Source organism: Atractosteus spatula, chromosome 25, assembly GCF_055471065.1.
Source record: "Atractosteus spatula isolate fAtrSpa1 chromosome 25, fAtrSpa1.hap1, whole genome shotgun sequence".
In the NCBI taxonomy this organism is placed as follows: Eukaryota; Metazoa; Chordata; class Actinopteri; order Semionotiformes; family Lepisosteidae; genus Atractosteus; species Atractosteus spatula.
Genome location: NC_142730.1, coordinates 14728114 through 14740376, shown reverse-complemented (window position 1 = coordinate 14740376; position 12263 = coordinate 14728114). Strand labels below are relative to the sequence as shown.

Below are 12263 nucleotides of genomic sequence, written 5' to 3'. Positions count from 1 at the left end.
GGCTTTAGTATTCCCCCCCTCTCCCCTCAATTCAATTCAATTCAAGGTGTTTTATTTGCATGACAGATGGGTACAAGCAGTGTTGGGTATGTATATTGTAACGCTTACGGCAGACAGGCACTGTGTAACAGCCGGCGCACCAGAGCAGCGCACCGAGGGAGCGTCTGCATTTATAACTTGGTTTTTAAAATTAGTCAAGCAATATGAAGCATCTTCTTTTACTTTTGAGTCCCTTAAATACATTGAACACAGCTTTCTCACCACTTAAGATTGCTCTTGATACCATCCTTACACAAAGCAGAAGGGAGATTTTAGTGCCTGAGCATAAAAAGAATAGGAGCATACTGCAACGCGTGTGAAGTCCATAAACGATATTAATTTTGGAACTTAAACATTCAGCATATGGCTGGTCTCGGTACTTTAAAGAAAACATACACACCAGTATTCCATTTCTCCCTAAACATTTTAAGCATCGAAGTCTTTAACTAACGCGATACCGGAGTCAACAAGCATACTTTTAGAATTTGATTAAAAGGGAATATAATATGGAATCGCGTATCTCAAGAAATTAATATGCAATAACTGAGTCAAGGGACTCAGAGGATCCAAGGCTAGACTGAGTATAATAGGCTTCGGGCTTCTATTGTGACATCTACTGTAAATTACAGAAATGTTAAAAGTAAACAAAATAAAGTAACTAAAATGTGGTCTGAAGTCACCCCTTTAGACACCCCTTTTACTTCACTGGTGTCGGATATGAAAGGCAATAGTCTCCCGTTCTGTCTGCTGTGTGTTGCAGCAGAGGGACTCCCTGCAACTGAAAGGGGCAGAGTAACTTGCATGCCCTCTAGTACAGTTTACACATACAGATGCAGCCATTCAAAATGCGCGGGCGATACCGCATTATTTTCCGGTACGCTGTACGCAGTCTACCGCAAGCTACCGGTAAATACCGCGAGTTACCGGTAAATACCGCTAGCAAAATAATAGTATCCGGAATTTCCGCAAGGTGGAGCTAATAAAGCTCAACCTCTCATGTTTGAGCTGTAGCCATCAAAGTCTTTAACGAAGATATTAATAATAGTATTAATAATAAATGACCTTGGACAAGCTGTAAACTCAAAGTATTGCCCTGGTCCACATTCTTTTTTTCATTGACCGTCTTTGTAAAAGTAACGCCACAGCATTTCGCAATCACGCATTTTTTTCCAATCATGCAAAGTACAGTGATTCACCATGCCTTTCACATGCTCATAAAAGAGATTGATTTAGGGACATAAACATATTACCGTATGCAAACTGTACTGTATACAGTATGTATATGTATATTTAATGTCTTAACTGTGCCCGTTTAAGTATTGAATATTCATATCTAATTTTACCACTGAAGGGAAATCTTAGTAGCTGAGCATAAAAACAATAGGAGCATACTGCAACGCGTGTGAAGGCCATAAACGATATTAATTTTGGAACATAAACATACAGTATATGGCTGGTCTCGGTACTTTAAAGAAAACATACACGAAACATGGTTTCATTATGACCAGAATCTTGAGATATTTTTAACTTGATTTACAGTATTTGAGAGGTATGTCTTAACACCGATACTACAGTGCTTAAGTACTACTCACGTATATGTTTCTAGGTTTATATTATGCATTTCATACGGTCAAATTACTTTTGAGCAACTAATAAGAAGCGCGAAACGGTATGCGTTTTACTTTCGTTTCGTGCTGGGACCCGTGGATTGATTAGAGATATCAAGTACATACAAGTCATTTTTTAAATGTTGTAGTTCGTCTTGAAAAAATGTTACGAGTACATCATCTATCAACAATTACACAGGTTCTGTTTCCATATTGCGGATTTTGGTTACGTAATATTATTTTCTAGATTTCACGTTGTGAATATATGATTTGGGCAAACAGAGCCGCAAAGAAGTACATTATGGGTTGTTGTTTTTTTTTGCAGTTTTATCTAGAACAAGCGATGCTTAAACCTTTGTCTGATTCTTGTGAAACTATCCACACGACAGTTACAGTACAGTACCTAGGAGTTGACTTCAGTGATGTCACTGATGGGATGTTTCTAAAAATCCATCCTCTGTAAAACGTCTTCTCTAGTTGTCCTGCATATGTATTCGCTAATGAAGCTGTGTGTTCTGAGCCTGGATCTCTACATTTCTGTATGAACCACCTTAGAGGGCTAAAGACAGCTTGTGTTTAAATTGAGTGTAAGGCAATTTATGCTTCTAAAGTCATGGTCAGCATTTTTGTACTGTGCTGTAAACTTGTTCTGTGCCTAGTCACATTATTTTATAGCGTTTTCATAGCGTTATCAAATCTGGTGGCGCTGTGTTAGTTTCCTGACTCCCATGTCACATGGTCTGTGATTGTAACCTGTAATACCGGTTTAATTCGTCACAGCCAGCACTCCGGTTGTAAAGTAGAAGCAGGCGAGATTTCCAGCGAAAAACACCTCCCCCTTCTTCAGGTGTGAGGGTCTTCTGCTCAGAATGAAACGCTAAAATGTAATGTAGGCTCTGAATGGGTTCTGACTTGCTTTAACAAAATATGTTTACAAATCCTTTCACCTGGCATTTTCGTAGTTAGAAATTATGGAACGCTCTGTTAAAAGCAAGGGAGTTTTTATGTCCGTTGCAGTTCTTTTGCAACATGAATATAATTATATCGTTATTAATTTCTTGAGATACGCGATTCCATATTATATTCCCTTTTAATCAAATTCTAAAAGTATGCTTGTTGACTCCGGTATCGCGTAAGTTAAAGACTTCGATGCTTAAAATGTTTAGGAGAAATGGAATACTGGTGTGTATGTTTTCTTTAAAGTACCGAGACCAGCCATATACTGTATGTTTAAGTTCCAAAATTAATATCGTTTATGGACTTCACACGCGTTGCAGTATGCTCCTATTCTTTTTATGCTCAGGCACTAAGTAAAAGGAGATGCTTCATATTGCTTGACTAATTTTAAAAACTAAGTTAGAAATGCAGACGCTCCCTCGGTGCGCTGCTCTGGTGCGCCGGCTCTTACACAGTGCCTGTCTGCCGTAAGCGTTACAATATACATACCCAACACTGCTTGTACCCATCTGTCATGCAAATAAAACACCTTGAATTGAATTGAATTGAGGGGAGAGGGGGGAATACTAAAGGCAATACTGGCTCAATACCCTCGATGGGCTTTGACGTGCTAATGCGTTGGTTTAACAGTCCGGGTGTGGCAGGCTTCCAATGTCAACTCGACTCGATTGGAAGACAATGAACGTATTTTGTGATATTTAGAAATATAAATTTGTTTGGTGCGAGTGAGGTTTTATTTAATCTCTGACCAAGGGAAACGTTTCATTTTTTCAAAGAAATGTTTGTTAAAAAATAAAGTCATAGTTCTATGGGATTCAATCACAGACCATGTGACAAGGGAGTCAGGAAACTACTCTAACACACAGCGCCACCGGATTTAATAACGCAATAAAAACGCTATAAAATAATGTGACTAGGCACAGAAAAAGTTTACAGCACAGTACAATAATAAATGCTGACCATGACTTTAGAAGCATAAATTACCTTACACTCAATTTAAACACAAGCTGTCTTTCTGTATGAACCTCTAAGCTGGTTCATACAGAAAATGTAGAAATGCATTAGCCTGATTATGATTAAAAAACACATAATTAAACACGCGTTTGCGATTTAAATCAGAACACGATTTAAATCAATATAAATGTTTATATTGTAACGCATACTGTCCAGCCTCCATTTCTCTATAAAAATTTACTCTGTTGCACACACGCACACAATAGAAGGAGGAACCGCTGTCAGAAGGGAAGATATGTTCAAAATATCGCAAATATCGTTCATGTTGCGATATTTTGAAATATAAAAGTCAATTTATTGTCCATAATATCGCTATTCTATTTTTTCGAAGAAATGTTTGTTAAAAGAAAAGTCCGGCACCAGCTGGATTCGATCACACAACCTCCCAGTTGCTAGTCACGCACCTAGACCAGTCGGCTAGAAGACAGCTCGCATGAACAGGCAGGCGAAAAAGCCCTACACAGCCCTGTCGCAGCACACGAATACCGTTATTAAATTCTTTAGATACGCGATTCCATATTATATTCCCTTTTAATCAAATTCTAAAAGTATGCTTGTTGACTCCGGTATCATGTTAGTTAAAGACTTCAAAGCTTAAAATGTTTAGGGAGAAATGGAATACTGGTGTGTATTTTTTTCTTTAAAGTACCAAGACCAGCTACAGTATATACTGTATGTTTATGTTCCAAAATTAATATCGTTTATGGCCTTCACACGCGTTACAGTATGCTCCTATTCTTTTTATGCTCAGCTACTAAGATTTCCCTTCAGTGGTAAAATTCAATATCTACAACGGGCACAGCAAAGACGTTTTTACTGTAAGTCTTTCTACGACAGACCAACGGACCACGAGTGCCCCTGTCGGTCAACCAATCACGTACTGCGGTGCCACGCGTCATCTTGCGTCATACTGAGCGACGTCACCTGCGGTACGTGTCTGTGACGCGCACTTTGAATGGCTGCATCTGTACGACTTTAAAAGCTAGCAAGACAGGTTTCGATTCACATTAGCTGGCTAGCCTTGTTAAAAAAACGAATGATAATGTAACATGCCACTGTTCATGAACAAAGTTATACTGAGATTTCCTAAGATACGCGATTAAAAAATAAATAAATAAAAATTTGAATCTCCTGCGGAACACATTCCATAAGAATCAGTGGTTTTACAGTATATATCGCCTTTAAAGGTGGCTTCTCAAAACGCTTTACGGGATAAAAACAACCAGAACAGCAGCAACAACAATATTGTATTTCGTTGCACTTTGAAAACCAAGTAATAACTTAACTATACAGTACGTGCAAACGTTTCGTATGTTGCTGTCGTGAATGCCTGCGTACCCATAAGTATCTTATTTGCCTTGAGTCTGTCTACAGTATCTCTGTCCCACTACCCCCATCTCTCCCTCAATTCAATTCAAGGTGTTTTATTTACATGACAGATGGGTACAATTCTTGTTGGGAATGTATACTTTGATATTTACACCCGGCGCGGCACCGAGGGAGCGTCTGCATTTATAACTTGGTTTTTAAAATTAGTCAAGCAATATGAAGCATCTTCTTTTACTTTTGAGTCCCTTAAATACATTGAACACAGCTTTCTCACCATCCTTACACAAAGCAGAAACTGTCCGATGACTCACAGTACAAGTGGAAAGATTACAGATTTTAATCGTCTTTAATTTTGTCTTTAATTTTGCCTGTGGAGTGTATCTTATTAAGCTCTAAATTGCATTTTGAGCGCGGTTTTTTACTTTTTTTTAATTGCATTTTGGGCGCGGACAGCACATACAAGGGTTAATGAACTGCGCCAAGAAATTTAAAATAGTATTCTTTAGGTGTGAGGGTAGGAGTGGACCGCAGCAGGCATAATCAGCAAACCAGGAAAACAAAGAACAGGACAGGTGAGATGTGTATCCAGAAAGCGAGTGATCAGAAAAAGGAAATGGAAAACGCAGAAAAAGAAAACGCTTTACAGGATAAAAACAGTAACAACAGTAGTGGCTGGGCAAACGATTTTTTTTTTATCGAAATACAAATTGAGATACTGTACTGTATAATGATGTGCATGAACAAAGGTATACTGCAATTTTCCTTAGATACGCGATTAATGCTTCGTAGGAGGAGGCGGTCTTTTCCTCTTGTCTAACAGTCTGTCCACAAACAAAACATTCCTGTTAGACAAAAGGAATTGAAAAAAAACAATTTTGTCAATGAAAACCGGTGTGTGTGTCTCTCCCTGCTGGATGTTCCTCTCACAAACTGCTGAATGAATAAAATAATTTTATTGAAAATGCGTTTGCGATTGTCTGGTATTTAATTTGGTCCCTTTTAACTGTTTTTCGATCTACTGTATTGCTTTGAGATGCCACTTTTAAAGGCGATATGTAAAATAAAGGTTTTTTTTATTATTGTTATAGAGAAACATGATCAGATTTTCCCTGGTTCAGAAAAAAGATCTAAAGTGCTACACATAACTTTCTTAATTCGATGTATTTAAAGCAGTGAACTACTGTAGGTGTCACATAACATTCAGAAATACAATCACGTATTTGACAAATAAAAACGATTATAATCTAATCCTTCCACGTTTGATCCCAAAATCCCAAGAAATATAAATCTTGACGGGTAGAAAGCTATGCTGAAAGTTTATTAAGATGCTTAGAAGACAAAGATACTGTATCAATTTATGTTGCATTAGCCTGATTATGATTAAAAAACACATATAATTAAACACGCGTTTGCGATTTAAATCAGAACACGATTTAAATCAATATCGATTCCATATTATATTAGCAGAAAAGCTTAAAACTACCACTTTTTCACACGCTATTTCACATGCTAGTTAAATACTTCGATGCTTAAAATCGTTAGGGAGAAATGGAATACCGGTGTGTATTTTTCCTTTAAAGTGCCGAATCCTGGAATCTGACTGGCTGACACCCCTCTGAAGTGGTTCCATAAAATCTGGTATACGGAAAAGAAAGCGTTGATAAATACAAGTGTCTTTTAATACACTCTTTGCTGTGCTCTTGAGGATCCTTGTGATATTTTAAGCTCTAGTTGAATGATAAGTGTCGCATTTTAAATCATTTTCGTAGTTAGAAATTATGAAACGCCCTGTTAAAAGCAAGGAAGTTTTTATGCCCGTTGAAGTAAAACAAAATGCCTGACAAAGTATGGCTTGGACAGATTCCAAGTGCTTGTACAAATGTGCTAAAGAAATTATACTTTGAGTATACAGCTTGTCTAAAGTCATCCATTATTAATACTATTAGTAATATCTTCAGTAAAGGCTTTGATGCATAAATATTTCTGATAAAGGTAGGTTGTGTACTTTTGTCCAACTGAGCAATCTTGCTTTCATAAAAGATACCAACATTTTAATGACTGATGATTAACATGCTGTAATACACAGTTCAAAATTAAAGGCTCAAATGCTGTACATGAGAGGTTAAGCTCCCCCTGGCGGTTTTACAAGGCGACGCCGGATAGTTAACCACGTGACACCACGTTAACTGCGTCATACCGCGTGATACTGTGACACGCCCACCGGGGTATGCCGCGAAATACCTCACGCATTTTGAATGGCTGCATCTGTACCTTGTCCAATTGACGTCAACAGGGACACGTTAACCCCTTGCTTCCCTGGCGCCCGGCTAGCTCAGTCGGTAGAGCATGAGACTCTTAATCTCAGGGTCGTGGGTTCGAGCCCCACGTTGGGCGGTGCCCGTCTCCTTATTAACAAAGTTTCGTGCTCATCCTTGACCCTCTTACACCTTGATGGTACCGAGCACTAAACTTTAATGCACAGGTGTGATGAAACTGAGATGAAAAGGGCTTATCTAGCTCTTTGCCCGAGAGATAAATCAAAGGTTCCGCAGACAATCCGTTGGCTCCGGTCACTCTGACGCAGATAGGAGCTGCAGCCATCATAACTTGTATGAAAACTGATAAGAGCTCCTGTCTATTTACAGTTTCATTTACTCTAGCCTTTCCTTAAACACTGCGTGTACGAAGGCTAAGAAATTGCAGAGCTATTCTAATACAATAACTATTTGGAATCTTTTCGCCATAACAGTTTCACTGTGATTTTGCAGGTAACACGTACGTACGTAACATTTTGAACCGCACTGGAAAAATATGGGAAAGAAATGGCGAAAAGCAACTCTTCAACACGTGGCAATATCTTCCTGAGCGGAGTCCTGTTCTCGAAGCTCGACACTCTGCAAGAGTCACTTCTCCCAACTTGCGCCCGCAGGTTTCCGTAGTGTGCCTGCAAAGAGCCATCCGTTTGAGACAGGCGCACGTTCCGATTTCATTGAACTAAGCTAGATGCACAATTTCGAATGCAGCCTTCATCACAAACGACAGTTCATTTCTCGAAAGCTTGTCATGTAAAAAAAGGAAACAAAGAACGAAAACATACAGCTGACAATCTTCTGAAGCTGCAGATTTAGCTTTTGAGAAATGGACATTTTATGTATGCAGATGCTTTTCAAGCGCTGGTTTTAGAACGTCGCTGTGCTTCCAGCATCATTCTCAGCCTTCTAAACTGCCTATCGAGGTGCCGATCACTTTGTAAAGCGCTTGAGAGGCCGGAGCTGCTCAAACTGCTCTTGCCGTTTCCTTCAATCAAAAGCACTATTTTTTTCGTTGTATGGAAAGCTTTTCAAGTCTTGCATCGACACGCACCTTTCCTGAAATGTCCAAAGGGTGAATGTTTCGCAAAGAAATCCAGTCTACCTTTAGGGGGCATGATGTTGAAATCGGAACAAGCCCTGGGTGGGCTTGAACCAGCAGCCGTTCAGTTAACAGCTGCACAGAAACGCCCCCCGCTTGCTTTGTATCATTCGCAAGTTTCTGGTTAAAGAGTAAAAAAGGCTGGAATTCTTTTCCAGAAGCAGCCGGCAGGATTTCTTCTGCACCCACCCAGAAAAGCCAAGAATTGTATTTCATCTGTCGCAAGCTGTATGTTCCAGAAAGAGAATGAATACTTGCATTAAACTGAATCAAGCCGACAGACACGCACCTGAAGTGGAAATCTAATAAGTAAATTGATTCTTAAAATGTAGAGAGCTTTGAAAAAAATATATTGGTGCTTTTAGATAATATATTTCAAGGATGTAATTGCTGTGCTACAGTACGTGCAGAATTTTAGAAAACAGTGCGTCAACAAAGTACACTGTTTGGGTAACTTTAGAAGACAATGTACCAAAACAATATATGCTGTCTGGGTCGTTAGAATTAGCCGAAAGTAACTGATAAGCTTTGAATAACAAATCTAGTGCTTCTTCTCTCGTTCTATGTTGTAATCTGTTTTGTCTTAGGGAAAGGGGAAGCTTTTGAAGGGACAAAGCACTGAGCTTTTTTACAGCGCAACGTCTTATAAAAACCCTGTACTGCTTGTAACAAATTGAGTCTCCGGTTGCACTTTGCGAAGTGGCAACAGGGCTCCCAATATTGCAATATTGAAATAAAGACCTTACTCAGGTGAGAACTCTCTCTTGTGGCTTCCTTGATAGTTAAATTTCCACGACAGAATTGGCACCCCAGATGGGACACTAACCTGAGCGCGGACGGCTGCTGAAACTCCATCCGGAGCCGGACAATTTTAGCAAATTGGACGAACCTCGGAGGATAAACTGTTTGTCCTTCCTGAGACGCGTCTGGAGAATTCACGGCTGTCTGACGTCAGTAAGTGATCCTTTTAACGAACTTTTGTTTTAAGACGATTTATAAGAATTTTTTCTGTGGTCTTATAGCAGAGAAAGAGCAGGCCGGTGAGGGTGTTCTCACGCGGGTTTGATGAGTCCGGGACTCATAAAGAACTTATCTTAACACAGACGTGTGGTTTTTGCTCTGCGGAGTAGTTAATGTGATAAGGTTCTAAAGTAAGGCACCGATCGGTAAAAATGGGAAATGAAAATTCGAAGACGGAAACAGGACCGAGCGGTCCAGCGAAGTACATGTACAGGGAATTTGGAGAAAGGGGAATAAAGTGTCTTCCATCGTGGAGTAAGTTAGGTTTTCCAGAAAATGGTAGTTTTAGTACCAGGCAGATACAACAACTAGAAGAACAGTTAAAGTTAAAGAAATGTAATGCATCTTGTTATGTATGTGCTTTAATGCCTCATTCTACAGCCTCACCCATTTCTCTCCTGGTTAGAATCACTGTTTGGGCCAGGGGGAATGTTTTTCTTTAAGTTACTAACACCGATTATAGGGGCTGTGATACTTGTCTTCCTGTTTTTATGTTGCTATATGACATGTATTATTCCAATGCTTTTCAAATATGGTAATGAATATGTTTGCGCATCAGTATGTTCTGATAAGAACGCAAGAATCCGAAGTATGGGAGCCTCCTGGGAGTCCATATGAAGAATCTAACTTTTAATCATTTTCAAGAATAAAAAGGAGGGAATTGAAGTGGAAATCTAATAAGTAAATTGATTCTTAAAATGTAGAGAGCTTTGAAAAAAATATATTGGTGCTTTTAGATAATATATTTCAAGGATGTAATTGCTGTGCTACAGTACGTGCAGAATTTTAGAAAACAGTGCGTCAACAAAGTACACTGTTTGGGTTACTTTAGAAGACAATGTACCAAAACAATATATGCTGTCTGGTTCGTTAGAATTAGCCGAAAGTAACTGATAAGCTTTGAATAACAAATCTAGTGCTTCTTCTCTCGCTCTATGATGTAATCTGTTTTGTCTTAGGGAAAGGGGAAGTTTTTGAAGGGACAAAGCACTGAGCTTTTTTACAGCGCAACGTCTTATAAAAACCCTGTACTGCTTGTGACAAATTGAGTCTCTGGTTGCACTTTGCGAAGTGGCAACAGGGCTCCCAATATTGCAATATTGAAATAAAGACCTTACTCAGGTGAGAACTCTCTCTTGTGGCTTCCTTGATAGTTAAATTTCCACGACACACCGCCGTTGTTTTTCTCCATCGGAAGTTTGTCGTTAAGGAAAAACATCGCTGTCATTTTCTTGCCAGCCGGCGGCATTTCTTGTGCAGCGATGAGCCAGATTTGTATTTCGGATTTCGGAAGTTGTGTGAATTTCTTGAAGCTGAAAGTCAACTCGCTCCAGAAAAGAAATGTGCAGTCGCATGAAAGCCGTGCCTGCTTATTAAACCGCAGGACCTGAGCTTGCGTTCTGTTTCTCATCGCGTTCGCAAAGGCGATTCCTGCCTCTAACACTGCTATGTCTGCGATTCAAAGTGCCGTGTGGAGCAGCTTCGAAAGTCTCGTTCACGCTCCTCCGATGTTGCTTTCTCTCTGCCTAACGAAGTTCCATTTTGGTGTCGGAGCGGGGAGACCTAATCATTCCAGCTTTAAGCCACCCTTCAATCTTCTGAGGGGTGTCTGAGTGCTAGCATGTCATTTGCCTTTTTTTTTTTTGAAACGGAGAGCGACGTTGAAAAAGGTTACCTCCGCCGCCTCGCCCTCCGTGTTAAATGATCGCAAGACGGCGGCGGCGGCGCTCCCTGTAGTTGTGGCCGAGCGGTTAAGGCGATGGACTAGAAAGCCATTGGGCTCTCCCCGCGCCGGGTCGAATCCTGCCGACTACGGCGTCCTTCTCGTGTCGCCGTGCGCCTGCCCAGAAAAAGGCGGAGTGCCGTTTCTCTCTTCCTGCTTCTTGTACAAACGCTAAATCGCTTGGACCTGCTGCCTTGGAAGTCATGTCTTCAGCGTCCCCCAGCGACATTTCACACTTGGAAGCAGACAACCACGCTTTTGGCATTGGCATGCCTTGCGCCCTACTTCCAGCCTTTGAAGATCTAATTATTCAAACTGAAAGAACCGACTGAATAGGTGTTTGCAGTGCACCAGGAGGAGCAGTGACCATAGCAGTGGAGGGGTGAGGATGGCGCAGATGGAAACGTTTTCATGCGCTCCTCTGGGAGGAATGAAAATAAAAGGCGAAACCGGAAACAGTAGTAGCCGCAAGAGGAAGTGTCTTCAAGCGCCAAGCAAGCGCTCCTCGTTAGTATAGTGGTGCGTATTCCCGCCCGTCACGTGGGAGACCAGGGATGGATTGCTTGACGGCGAGCCGGGTTGCTTTTCTCCCATCAGATTCCAACCGCTAATGCTAACGCAGTTTGTGGGAGCTTACGTGCTTCTCCTTTTCCGTCATTTTCGGACGACTATTCCAAAGGGGTAACCTGATGGAATAGGGGCCTGAAGACACGAGGCATTCTTAAACCAGCACTGGGCTGCACGGCCTTCTGTTGCGATCAGATTATATTCGAGTGAAAAAGCCAGAGCAGCCGCTTCCATCCTATGGAGTACGAGCTAAATCAGGAGAGGTATGGGACACGCGCGTGCCTATAGGTGCACGTCTCCTACGTCAGGCTGCTTCACCCATGTGCACCCGACTGGAGAGGGAATGGAGCAAGCTTTTTGTCAGGAGTGGGATTCGAACCCACGCCTCCAGGGGAGACTGCGACCTGCACGCAGCGCCTTAGACCGCTCGGCCATCCTGACGCCAGCCCCCTCCCCCAAAGCGGTCTGATGAGCCACCGCGATCCCACTACGCTCTTCGAGTATCGCACTGTTATTAATACTACAGTGTGACTCCAGCATTAAAATGTTTGGAAAATGTGTCGGCCTTTATAATCCAGTGTAGAGCAGCGTGTGAT

The 12263-nt window shown here is 41.0% G+C and overlaps 2 non-coding genes across 2 annotated transcripts; one reads left to right on the top strand and one right to left on the bottom strand.

Moving 5' to 3' along the window:
- Positions 1-7267: 7267 nt before the first annotated feature.
- On the top strand, positions 7268-7340 carry trnak-cuu (transfer RNA lysine (anticodon CUU)). The gene has a single exon. It is a non-coding gene; the product is annotated as a tRNA-Lys (tRNA).
- A 4685-nt stretch (positions 7341-12025) lies between these two features.
- On the bottom strand, positions 12026-12108 carry trnal-cag (transfer RNA leucine (anticodon CAG)). Its single transcript has one exon. It is a non-coding gene; the product is annotated as a tRNA-Leu (tRNA).
- Between the last annotated feature and the right edge of the window lie 155 nt (positions 12109-12263).